Raw genomic sequence first — 13971 nt, 5'->3', positions numbered from 1 at the left:
AGTGGGATCCAACTTCAACATCTTGCAGCCTGTGCAAAAACGGCCAGGGCAACGTTATCCATTTATTATGCTCTTGCAAGGAGATGCTACAGGAAAGGAGACAACTGCTAAAAATCCCCTTTAATCAAAGGGGAATCCGTTTAAGGAGGCAAGCAGTCTTGACATGCTTCGATCCAGCAATACCACAACTTAACGGCAGTTTAGTAAGATTTCTCGATGCAGCCGCGAAAAAAATCCATCATAAACTATAGTTCCGCCGGAGTTCAGGGGCAAGCCGACAGGACAGCATCCTAGGCTGGTGGCCCGGTTGCTCAAACACCAGTGATTATACTGTTCCTTAGCAAAATATATGGTTGCTATAATCAAGGCTGCTCAGGGAAGCCACCATAGAGTGATTTGCCGGATTCCTTACCAATGCACCCTTTTGGCAATAGCTTCCTTAGACTGAGCTATGAACTCCGCATTGCCTGCATTACGTATACTGACTGCTATTTGCACAAGCAACAAAGCACGTTTATTCTATTATAGTGTAACTGTTTCAAACCTTTTTAATGTTTTATGGAATTTTACAAAATTTGCAATTAATGTCTGTTTTCTATTATCTTAATGTTTTAACTGGAACTTGTACTGCAATGGTTTTTGGTAACTATGCAAACGTAATTAAAAAAAAATTCTAAATGATCTTTTCTAGTAAAAGTTGGTAGTAACACATATCAGGACACTTTTCCGCTGTTTGCTGCGCTTTTATAACGAGAGCGTTTAAGTTGTCTAGCCGGGTTCCAATTGTTTTAACGTAATTTGCCAGTGTTTGAAGGACTAATATGTGCGTGTCAAGTTTATCAGCATGCATTATTGCAGCCCGACTCATCGTGGTCATGATGTTGTCCAAGGTAGACCACCAGCACCAATTGTTTCCTTCAGAAATGTCTTCTGCCTGTGCTGAATTTTGATGGGTTGTTAGCTTTTGCTCTGGAGTAACATTGGATTTAACTGGGTGAAGATTCATGATGGATGAGCCTTGCTCACTTGCCTTTATGCTTTTTTGAGAGGAGGAGCTGATTACTTGGAGCCCACTTAAGGCTGGTGAGTGTCGAGGAGAGTTTTGCAAAAATGCATTATTAAAATACAGAGCCAAACGGGTCTGCCACATTGAGGTTTGGAGAGCTAATGATGTCAGAGTCCCACGTCCAGATGGCTTGATACACAGATGGAGCTGCAATGAGTCCTTTGCTCCGAAGTCTCCAGGAAAGTCACTTCCTTGTCTTCTGCCATTCTCTGCACAGTCTTTGACTTTAACCCCTTCCCTGCTGGCTCCATTCCCCTGCTGTGCTGGGGGGGAGGGGGGCGCGCACAGCGCCCGCATGCTCATGGCGAGCTCAGCTCGTCAAGGCATACACCTCCCGCATGCTCATGACGAGCTCAGCTCGTCACAGGTGCATTGGCTCCCGTTGAACGTTCAGCACAGCAGGGGAATTCTCCCAGCACCTGAGCGTTCCACGAGCCATGACGAGCTCAGCTCGTCATGAGCATATAACGGGTTAAAGCAGGTTCTATTATGATTTCTGGGGAGAGGGGTCAACTCGTATTCAAGGGCAACTTTCCCACCTCCACTTTTGTGGCTTGATTGTTTACTGTGGCTCCTAGGCTTGTGTGCATTTCAGTTGTGCGAGAGGCTAGAAGGATGCACGTTTTCCAGTGACTGTTTGAAGATGCAGCTGTGCAGTTGTTTAGTAGCCCTTCCAGGGGCTCTGGCGAGCTGGGCGAGATCTTCCACGACGGGCTGAGAATTTCACCATCTGCAGCTTTCTGTGATGAGGCGCCCTAATTCCAGGGTGCCCTACCTACCACCAAGGCTTGAAATTGGGGTTCATAGGGGTATTGCTGGTTGTCTTCCGTCCTCAAGGTGCTTTCGGATGGCATCAGCTCGAGCGGCTCAGTATTTTAAGGTTTGTGATATTTTCTTATTCCTTTGCGGCTTGTGTCTCCACTATTTCGGCTCTATCTATTGGAGTTTTTTAAAACATATCTCTCTAATTATAATGATTTTAATACAGAGCGAGTGAGCGATAGTTGCACTCTCACTATACACAATAAAATAGGAGCTAAAGGGGTATGTTCTACCCTCCACCCCCAAACTACGTCTGTTTGGTGAATGTGGACACCTATGATAATAGTACAGGGCACCGTAGAGTGGAACCTCTGCTGTCCTAACCCGTTGCTCTCCTCCTTATTTCTATTTTTACACATTGACCTACTAAATACCCCTTTCAGTAGGGATAATTGCTGGGTTGCTTGCTTGTACCTGCACTTAACTGAGTATGTACATAAAACTGAGCTGTCCCTACGATGTAGTAGTGAACCGGTTTCTAAATGTGGTGAGATGCACACCATAATATTTGTTGTAGGTGCCTCCAGCGGACCGTTTGATTTGAGTTGCTGGTGTAACCTGTCAATTCAGTGCCTGATGCTAGTCATGTGCAGAGCGAAGGGTTGGCAGCCTGGTGGTAGAGGGGTGGGCCCCTGGATATGACGGACAAGGATCGAGGGCTGGGGGCTCACCGCTGAAGGACGCAGGTGGGTTGCGGCTTGCGTGGTTCTCAGATAGGAGACGCGAGCCAGAGGGCCCCTTGGTACTGGAGTAAGTAGTTATTGCATAACCGGTGGTTATGAGCAGTTATAATACTTGTACATATTAAAAGTGTGAATATTTGATGTTTAAATGTGAATTTTTATACAATTATCTTGTCATGTTTATGAATGTTTTCAAGGTTATTAAACATGGCAGCTTTACCCACACTCTTAGACTGGTTGGGGCTGTAAGCACTGCAAGCTCCTTTAGACTCTACTTGTATTGGACCTGAAAATCTACATTTCGTGAGCAAGTACATTGGTTAGATGTCTTACTCTTAAAGAGAGGAGTGCCAAATTCACAAACTTTAAGACTGGTCTAGGAATCCTTGGTCTCAAGGCCTGATCCAGAAATGTGGCTGGAATCTACATCCGCTTTCACTTGTTTCCATATCAAGGAATGACCCTGCCAGGTGTTTTTCCTTCTATGTAAGAAGTTAGCCAACTTGGTCGAGATGTTATCAGGTGAGGACTCCTGTACCTCGAGAGATCGCTTGTACGAGACTGAAAGGTGTTTGCATAGTCAAGTCACAGAGAAAAGCATCCATGGTCACCTTCAGTAGGTGGATTGGATCCACCATTTTCATGGCTTATCTGTTCATTCTGGGTTTCCCTCTCTACAGGAGTTCGTGGGAATTCAAGAAGAGGGCTGGGGGAACATGAGTGGAGGCGAATTACATTAATTTCATCTCTCCAGCATTTGCTGAATTCCCATAGGGGCACTTCCCCATGTCTTTGCTCATTTGTATTGTAAGTGGAATTGACAGATTCAAGACTGGTGGGAGAGCGTTATATGCTGCTGTACAATGGTTTGGCCATTTTTGTGTTGAGTTAACCCCAAAAGGTCAACCCAAGCTGCACCTCACCCATTTTGGGTCCAAAAAGGCCAGAGCTGATCTGCGGTTGCTCGTGTTCCTGATCAGGTGGGATACAGCATAGCAGTTCAGGCAGGACTTTTTCCTATTGGAGCCGGGTGAAGGCTAATTTGGACATGGTTTCTTCTGGTTTGTGGTGGTACAGTGATCAAACAAAATAAACAAGCAATGGATTGGATGGTGCACCAGAGTATTTACCAGTGGTGGAGATTAATTCAAGCATTCAACCCACCACTTTGTGACTTGTTTTTCAGGATATGTTGACTCCATGTGATCTTGTTTTTCCGTTGAGGTAGGGCCAAAGCCTTGCTTCCGTTGGGTTTCCTCAGTAGTAGAGGCATTGGACACGATTCCTTAGAACTGTTTTACAATCCACCCTCCCTTCAGATTTGGAGGAATTCCTCCCAGGTAAAAAAAAAAAAAAAATCCCAAATTAGATTGGTTTTTTCTGACTGGAAGCTAGGAGGCAGCACCTGTGAATGGGGCAGAGAAGCATTCAAGCAGCACATCATCAAGCGTCCTGCCAGGCCAGAGATACTCCACGTACGGCACGGGCCGCGTGCAGCCCTTCTGACCTTCAAAGGCGGCCCCCTGGTAAACAGTAGCACTGGGCTGCTGTACACTTGACAAAGCATAATATTCAGAAAGTTGTTAAATGGGCAAGCATTTTTTACACACTAACTTAAAGCAAGGGTAGCAAAGGTGTCCTATACCACTTTTCTTTAAGAATACGTTAATTTGTTAAGACATTGTGCAACAAACATGTAAAATAGGATAGATTATTCACAATTTTTTTAATATTTCAGTAACTTACAGAAGTGTTTCAGCTTAGTACATATTATATCACTGTACCATAAGTATGTATTAGCAGTGATAGTTTTCAAACATGAACTTAGAAACATTCATGCCTCCTCTGTTCCCCGTCAACAAGACCTTTAGAGAAGCAAGCAGCAAATCATTTCTTAAGTGTGCCCTGTGGATGGCTTAGTTTGTTATACTTGGAACAACATTGCAGTTTAGTAACTCAAACCCAAAGAAGGTTTTGTACAGCACACATCTTGAACTCATGCATTTCAAGGTGTTCTTGTATGTGATAAAGAAAGCAAGTTGAAATTAAAAATTGCCTAGGATCACAGATTTTTGTCCAGTGTGGAAGCTAGGGTTGATTCCAGGTTTTCTGGTTTCAATTCAGCCACTAGATCAATATCTCTTTCTCTCGCACTTTTTACGTCGAGCCTAGAATAGCGCATGCGTTGTTGCTCGACTTTTAGTAAGGGGCTTTTCAAAGTGCTGCCAGCCGCTGGCCTCAAGCTTGCGTGCATGTGCGCGTGAACGTGCGCAGCTGCCATCTGTCTTTTCTCTTCGCTCTCTCATTGAGGGTACACATTTGCTGTAGAAAAAGAAACGGATTCCTGGTTATAGTGCATGCACGCAACTCCTCTCTACCAATGTCCTCAGCTCAGCATTCGAGCTTTCCTGACGCGGGTTGCTCGAGATGGTTTGTCACGACAAGACGCGTGCACCATCAAACGCCAGGCTAACAGCCAAAAGTATGCACCAGCGGCACGAGCCCATAACTTTCCTTTCTTTCCTTCTTCCACACAATGTCCAGTAGCAGTTCGCCGCACCTCACAACACACGGACTGAATACTTTTTCATTTTAAAAAATGCAGCAGCTTACGTGTCAGCACAACACACGCAACTCACGATAGGCCCAATGTTGAGATGCCTTTAGTTAAAAAAAAAAAAACAGAACCGCTCTTTCCCGAACTCTTCTATTATTGGGGAAGTACGGCTCTTAATCCCTTGTTTTTGACGCGGAAGGCACAAGCAACGACCCGGAAGTGAAGCCACACTCAACTTCTGAGGCCCGCCCCTTTCCTAGCTTTTTATTTTTGTTGAGTACCAAGCGTCTGCAGACGCCCCTTCGGTTTCGGGGACGGTTGTTGGGGGCGCAGGAACTTGCAGAGAGAAGCAGCAAGGGGAGAGAGGACTGCTTCTCTGGCTCCCCCCTGCTCATTCCCTTCGATATTTATCTGCGTGTAAGCATATGCTGTGTATATGCGGCTGTGGAGTGCAAGGATTGAAATATCCGGTGCTGCTCGGCATGAGTCAGTAGAGGTAGGGAAGGTGCTAAATTAACAGGGAAGCTGAGCCAATGGTCTGGGTGGACAGTAAGTACAATAACACGAGTTGATGGAGCATTTAAATCATGCAACATAACTCCTCGTTACCTTCAGATCCCATATTTTTCGTTGCGTCAAAACCATCTAAAGACATCTTGGGGAGTTTCAGAAAGTTGATCTAGGTATACATTCCCCTTGTTGATTGCCACTAGCATTGTGGTTGGTAACTCACAATTTCTATTTGCTGTCACGGTCTTATCCTTCAGAGTGCTCACTGTAAACCTGCCTATAAATTTTGTTCTTAAATGTCACTTTGCTGTATATTCAAAGACAAAGGTCAAATGTCAGACACTGACTTCTCAGGGGCTTTTTAGGTTGAGCCTAGAACAGCCCAAACACTGTTGCTCGACTTTTAGTAAGGGGATTTTCAAAGTGCTGCCAGCTGATGGCCTCAAGCTTGCGTGCATGTGCGCGTGAACATGCGCAGCTGCCATCTGTCTTTTCTCCGTCACGGGTAATGCTTTTCACGCGTACTTGTTATCTCTATATCAAGCTATTTTTTCTTAACTTGCATGTTGGTGTTCCAGTGTTTATGCTTGTTCATGGTTGCCACTTGCTTCGTATTATATATAACCTGAGCCCTGTCTCGCGTTTTTTTATCTCGGTCTGCCCTCTGGCTCACTACCACGAGGACATTGGCCCTCTTTCGACTTGAGGTAACAACACCAGTCTCTCTGTCACCAAGGGTGAGCCCCTGTCCCCTCTGGCACCTTGGGCTGAAAACACTTGCCCCACTTCTCTTTGAATTTACACTGACGTGCTCCACTGGCATCCAGTGAGCACAACAGCTGCACTACTGCTATCCTGAGGTGGCGACCCGCTGTCGGTGACCTCTGCTATCCGTAGGGAGATCTCATCCCCTTTTCACTGTGATGAGAAGCTCAACCTCCCCATCTCTGCCACCACGAAATGGAGGCCTCTGCGGTGCTACAGCCACATCACCCGGCCCTCCGCTCTTTGAGCTGAGGAGTTTTGCTTTTTGCTACCCTGAGTTCAAACCGTATGACCCTCTGCCACTCTGTAGTGTTTGCACCTGTCCTTTGGCAAAGCTGATGTAATAACAGACACATTTCTGAGAAATAGGCACCTGCTCCCCTCCCTTCCTCAGTGGGTGGGCTGACTCTCTGGCATCTTAAGATAGTGACATTTGCCCCTTGGTACTCTGGAATTGGTGGCACTCGCCCCCTGCTTTGGTGACACTTGCCCCACTGGAATCGGGAGCGGGCCTTCTTCCATTCCAGTCCAGCAAAGTGCAGTTTACCCGAATTCCATGCGAAGGTATATATTGTTTTAAAGTCAAGTTATTATCCAGAACCCGCTAAAAAGTTGAGAGACTTATCTACACGCGACCCATTGTTCACAATGCAAATTTTGTTACTTGTTCTTGGTAAAATGATAAATAAAGGTTAAAAGAAGAAGTCGAGAGACAAAGATAGTTTTCTTAAATGACAGCTTTTTTATGGAGATTAACGTTCATGTAGTAAACGAGAAAACATGCCCAATGGTGTCAATGTGGGTGTTTCCCTGAGAAACATGTACATGATGCTTGTGAGATGGAAGGCTGTACCGCATTGAAACAGTTGCCTGTAGTATCTGCCCTCGTGTCCTTGTAGGGAGCAAAACTACTTTAGACACACCTGGGTTGGAAAACGCATAAAGCCTCATGTGTGAAGGTGCCTTTAGTCCAGGCTTGGCAGCAGTTTTTGTGGGGCTTGAGTGAAAAAAAAACAAATGTTAAAAGTGCAAGTTTTTCAGTTTATGGCAGGTGCCAAGATCACCTAAAAAAAAGCATTGGCATAGCCAATAGGTCTCGCTTTTGGGACCTTATAAGAATTTAGTTATGCAGCACAATATCCTTGGTGCACCAACATTAACTGTTGCATTGTTAAACACTGATAGGGTCACAAAGGTGAGACCTATTGGCTATGCCAATGCTTGTTACATCAAACTGTAATGCTTAGCCTTTAATTCTTGGAAGATGAGGTTACAGCGTGGGCAGAGGCGCAACTAGAGCCAAATTTCGGGGGGGGGAGGGCCAAGAAAAAATGTCGGGGGGCTGAACCTTTAATCAGTAGGCAGAGTGGAGCTGCAGGGCCTCCAACAAGGGGTGAAACAACAGCAAGGCCTTATTAACCTTCAAATGGTCTTTTAAAGACCTTTGAAAGGTTCGGGTGTGGCTGTGTGTGTGCCCGGGATCTGTCTCATCCCGGGCTGACACACACGACGGGGGGGGGGGGCTGAAGTCCGGTGAGTCCAATGGGTGTTGCGCGCCTGAGCGTGGGTGACACACAAAAGCTAAATGAAGGGCTAGTGTGTTTTGGGTTTGAGTATCCACAACAACCTCAAGCTGAGCAAGTACCAGGCACCTGGCTCAAGCCGCCCACCTCTATCACCTAATGGCAATTAAGGAGACAAAGCCATAGGAAGGATTTGATTTGCCCCTCAAAATAACTCCACAACTCACTGCCCACTTTATGTACATGCTTTGCTTCCTCTATGCCCACCTTACCCCTACCCCGCAACCCCCCTCCACCCACCAGACCCCCCGCTCGTATGAATGCGGCCCTCGGTCATGCCACAGAGAATACATTTCGGGCCATGGGAAAAAATGTGTGAGTACCCCTGTACCCCTGTGCCAGGCAGTAGCAAACCGCGTCAGATTGGTAACGCGGGCACTCGGGCAATGCCCGAGGGGCCGGTGTCAGAGTTCCAGCAGGGCTGATTTTTGGAATAGTCTGGAGGGCCGATTTGGGTGGTTTCGTAACGGCATGACGAGGACACCAGGACTCTTGCTGGCTCTGAATATCCTTACGTGTTGTACACTTGTCACGTGCAGGCACGTTCGACATGTACATCACGTCAGGTGAAAGGACTCTTGGCTTCACTCCGAGGGCAGGGCGAGGCCCGGGAGGGGCCTCCGGGAGCCTCACGCAGACCTCGCTGCTCCCAGACCAGAGTCCACGGCAGGAGCGGCACTAGAAACCGCCCTGGCCTGGAAAATATTATAGCACAATGCACAAGGAAGACAGAGATACACACGTGAGTTCAGTTGTTTTGAACTAAGCCATATTCATTTTACAGAATGCTATCCAAATATATTGGCTTAAAGGCATATGGCTTGCAAAGAAATATGATGAGAAACCAGACCTGTGACTGTCTATAGTGCACCAGGACTGCATTTCGGTACCCAAACAGGAAATGGGAGGGGGCATTTTGCTTGCCTACATTGGGGGACGGGGACATTTGGCTTGCCTGCATAGGGGCCCCAGACAGTGGTGTAGCAAGGGTGCCATGGCCACAAAGTTGTTAAAAGGAAATCGCCCCCCAGACACATTTCACCAATAAAATACAACTATAATGTAGCTCCTGAAGGCCAGTCACACCCATGGGCCCCGGTGCCATTGCACCGGCTTCACTATTGACAGCTACACCCCTGGCATAATTTCTTCACCACTGAGAGAAACGTGTGAAGTACTCAAATATATCAGATTCTGGCATAGCGCCCAAAAGCATCCTTTCTCTACAGCAGCAAATCATGAATGTGCCTACAAGAAATAAAAATTCAGGACAGTGAGCCTCCTAGAAACTCGTGGGGACCCTACCCGAGTACCTGCCTGCCCGAACTTGAATTACTAGAGGTATGGAACAAAGAAACAGACCAAGTATACTTTAGTAAAGCAGCTAACTGCGCAGCAAAAAGAAAATCTCTATTAGAGGACCAAAAAACACTGATTAATCGACGCCATGCCTGGACAGTAATTTCCTCCTATAATCAACAAAAACCACAGGTCTACTTAGCCACCCATTTCAGTCAACACTTAAAAAAGATTTACATAGACTACCGAATGGGTCAGCACTATTCCAAGGACCTAAGACCATCTTGGAAATATCAAAAAGAAAGTCCCCAATGCAGACTGTGTGGATACCACAACGAAACTCTAACACACTTGTTTTGTGCGTGCCCGGCACTTATGGCCCTAAGAAGACAGTACTTAGGAGACATCTTCATTACACTGAACATAAACACATGCCAGCAAGCGGTAATAAGCTGGCTGGGAGGTACTTCTTCAATTCTGGCCTGTAGGGGTCTTAAATTTATGAATGAGGTAAAAAAAACAGCTCCAGGAAAACCATCGAAAAAAAATTGTAGTTAACGTTGAATACAAGAGTCCGACTGCGGCCCGAAGATCATTAAGGCGCATTCAACCCCCACAAAAACTTGTCCAAGAACCAGAACCAAAAGTACTGCCCATGGGGGAAACAAAGAAATGGTTTTAAAAAATCTATATAGGGAAGTTTAACAACGAAAGAATGTATTTATAGTATGTAATCTTATCCTTGTTATTCCAAATGAAGATTGTAACGATTTTTATTAATCATGCAATAAAATTGAACTTGAATGTGCCTACAAAGCAATGGATGCTGCTCCCTCAGGGATGTCCATGGAGCTTTGTGGACAGAGAACCTCTCAGCCCACCCGGTCCTGAAAGCACCCCTACCCCCGCCCACTGGGGCCATTCTGTTTCCCATATGGCTGGTCCTGCCCGTCGGCTTCTGGGCTGAATATGGAGCCTGGGATTGACGTGAATGCGGAGCCCATTAGCTGCAGATAAAGAAGGGAGCAGATGATGTGTGTGATATTGGGGGGTTCGAGGGGAACTCCCCACCCTGGGTCACCTTTTGATTTAGAATGGTTGGATTCTGAGGTGTGTTCTAAAAATGTTCTATCCCCATCTCCGAGCACGGACTATTCTCTCAAGATTGGTCAAACTTCTTCTAAAAGAGGGCGCTGCAAAGGATCAACAAGCCAGTTTGTTTGCACCGAATCACTCATCCCACTGAAACGTACAATCCACCACAACCCACGTGGGTTGCCTAGTGCATCTCACCCAGTTATGGGTTCCTGGGGTCACCCCCCCCCCCGGACTGGTCTCAGCTCATTGTGCTCCCCAAAAGAGAACTGGACACCTCAAAAACCCCGCAGAGTGCCCCGGAGCCATCTGGGCGAGGTCCAGATAACAAGGGGCCAGCCCCTAGGTACCACCAAGAGAAGAGTAAAGGTGCAATGAACCCAACAGGGCACCTGGAAGCCCAAAGCCAGCAAGTGTGGCACCAAACGAGGCACCATAACTGAAACCTCCTACGCCGACGACACCCAGCTGATCCTCTCCCTGACCAACGACCCCGCCACCGCCAGAGCCAGCCTACACGAGGGGATGAGAGAGGTAGCCGAGTGGATGACGACCAGCCGCCTGAAACTGAACTCGGACAAGACGGAGGTCCTCATCCTGGGCTCCTCACCCTCCGCCTGGGACGACTCCTGGTGGCCTCCCGCCCTGGGCACCGCACCCAAACCGACAGACCATGCACGCAACCTGGGCTTCATCCTGGACTCCTCCCTCTCCATGACCAGGCAAGTCAACAACGTCTCCTCGGCGTGCTTCAACATCCTACGCATGCTACGGAAGATCTTCTGGTGGATCCCCACCGAGACCAGGAAGACCGTCACCCAGGCCCTCGTCACTAGCCGACTGGACTACGGCAACGCCCTCTACGCCGGTACCACCGCCAAGCTCCAGAAGAGACTCCAGCGGATCCAGAACGCCTCAGCCAGACTCGTCCTCGACATCCCACGACACAGCCACATCTCCGGACATCTGAGAGACCTCCACTGGCTCCCCGTCAACAAAAGAATCACCTTCCGCCTCCTCACCCACGCACACAAAGCCCTACACGACCAAGGCCCGAGCTACCTCAACAGCCGGATCAACTTCTACGCTCCCAAACGCCACCTCCGGTCAGCCAACCACGCCCTCGCCGCCGTCCCCCGCATCCGAAGAGCAACTACAGGAGGAAGGTCCTTCTCCTACCTGGCCGCCAAAACCTGGAACTCCCTCCCGACCGACCTGCGCCTGACCCAAGACCACCTCTCCTTCAGGAAGAAGCTGAAGACCTGGCTGTTCGAGCAGTAGCGGCACCCCCCCTCCCCCAAGCGCCTTGAGACCCTACGGGTATGTAGCGCGCTCTATAAGTGTCATTGATTGATTGATTGAACCCAACACAGGGGTGCGGGGTCCCTCATACCACAGAAATGGCGCCCAGTGCCCACATGGCACGATGGTGGGGGGGGGGGGGTCTGGTGCCTCATACCTCATGAGGAGGCGTTGGCTAGAGTTTTATATCACACAAGCGGAAATCCAGCATCTCTGATCCCACAAGGTGAAGGGGAGTGGGGGTCAAGCCCACCGATCCCAAAGAAGCACCACTAAGGGTACTGGGATCTCAAGGCAATAAGGAACCAGGGACATAACAAACCAAGAGAGGGGTGCTGCAGCACCGGAGACCTCAGAACTGGGGAATCCTAGTGCATCAGACCCCACAATGGGAGTTGAGAGTCCTCACATCCTACAAGGGAACAGTGTCTTATGTCATTCTTATGGAGTCCAGGTGCTACTAACCAAACAAGCAGGGGTTCTGCCATTGTGCGGAGCATTTTTCTCTTTTGTTTAGTAACTTTTGATCCGTTCAAGCTAAAAACAAACATTATGTTGGTGAAACTTTAAAAGTATGCAGCAGGTGGTGAATTATGTGGCAACTAGGTAATTCTGTGTAAAACACATCAGCCTCAAAATCCACACAATTAAGGTGGCCCTGGTTTATAAGGCGCAAATACCGGTTTTTGTCTGCAGGCTTTGATCGGGCGCCTGCACGATCATTCTGGCACAGGAAGTGTGTAATCCCCCTGGCGACCCTGCGACACCGAAACCAGAGTTTTAAAATCTGGTTTCGGACACTTGGGAACAATCAGAGCACTTCCCCTTGTGGGGCCGGGAGGGGATATATCTGCAGAGCTGCGGTTTCCGAGGACAGGCTGATTGCGACAGCACGAGCCAACTTCAGCTTTACAATTAAGATTGCGACCAGTCTGCAGTTTCCTTCAAATGGATCGCTCTGTGCATGTTTTATAGGGTCACAGTAGGAAACAGCCCACTTTCTGGTCAGATACTAAAAGATAAAATAGGTCAGGGCCCTTTAATTACAACAAAACATCAAACTACTAACAACCAATATGTCGGACACCAAAAACGAATCTGCACTGCCTCTTGAGTGACAGGCGCGTGCCTCATCCTGTCGGCCCCGAAGGATGAATGCAGAGCGGGCGCCGTCGGATGTATACTCGTTTCCGGCAGCTTTCACACACATCTGTGTAGTCGGCTGTCAACCCACCGAGCTGTCTTGGTATGCGCCGGGACACAAGCAAGCTGAACATTACAACACGTGTCAACGCCTGGGAACCCCACTGAGGAGGACGGCCGTCTGATGACGCAGGCAACTTGAAGTATCCTCAGCTGCCCAGACCTCGGAGGAAGGTTACTTCCCGGGGAAGTGAAGATTGCTGCCGAGGTCTCTTGTCTCGTGAGCTTGGAAGGAGGAACACATGTGCAGCCGCTTAGTTTCTTGCCGATGAGAAAAGCATCTCTGTACCCGTTTGAGTAGTGTGCATGTCATTGACAGGGCCCCAGCCCTTTAAGAAACATTACCCTATCGAGGGTCTGTCAGTGGTAAAATAACTCATCGTCTTTAAGCATTGTTGTAAGGGAGCTGCGTGTGACCTAATGTTTCACCTGTATGTGGTCGATATAAAGGATTAAACTCCGACAGAACACTACCTTTCAAAGCGCCTCGAGGTTGCGCGAATGTGGACGCAAGTGTTGCATGAAAATCAAGTCATGTGTACCATAATCCCCCCGAGACGTACGCCAGCCACAGTACTAGACTGTGTGTGTGTGGTCATGTGGTGGTGGGGGGCAAGGGGAGGGGCCATGTTGTGTTCAGGCACGCCAGGGCATACAGGGGAACCGTCGCAAGAAGAACGACGCAAGCACTGCAGACAACACACACCCCTCCCACCCAGTCAATATCAGAGGCCAGGACACCTCACGCACAAACACACGTGGGACCCTCACTCCGGTCAGCGAGGACGCAGAGAACGTTGAGGACACGTTCTTTCGGCAGCCAGAGTGCTACGAGGCCACGAAAAAGGCAGATAGGTGCTACATTTGCCTCTTGACAAAACACAGGTCCTTTGGTCTCACCATCAAATAGCCCCATCAGTGGACAAAGTCCAGGGACGGACCACTGACGCACAATCTGCCCTTGAGTGACCACAAGGCTGGTTAAGCCACACCAGCCAGCATCCTCTCAAGGCTGACCACTAGCAAGGAAGGTGGACCTCGTGACCGACTGTATCCAGACAGGACAGATGGCCATAAATACGTAGA

General features: G+C 48.3%; 1 protein-coding gene across 2 annotated transcripts in view; it reads right to left on the bottom strand.

The window, feature by feature from the left end:
• Positions 1 to 13971, bottom strand: part of GPR157 (G protein-coupled receptor 157) — an 86467-nt gene that overhangs the window by 60161 nt on the left and 12335 nt on the right. The gene's annotated exons all lie outside the window — the stretch shown is intronic.

The sequence above is a fragment of the Lissotriton helveticus genome, chromosome 5_1, assembly GCF_964261635.1.
Source record: "Lissotriton helveticus chromosome 5_1, aLisHel1.1, whole genome shotgun sequence".
Classification (NCBI taxonomy): Eukaryota; Metazoa; Chordata; class Amphibia; order Caudata; family Salamandridae; genus Lissotriton; species Lissotriton helveticus.
Note: the sequence above shows the minus strand (reverse complement) of the source record. Positions and strands in the feature narration are given on the sequence as shown.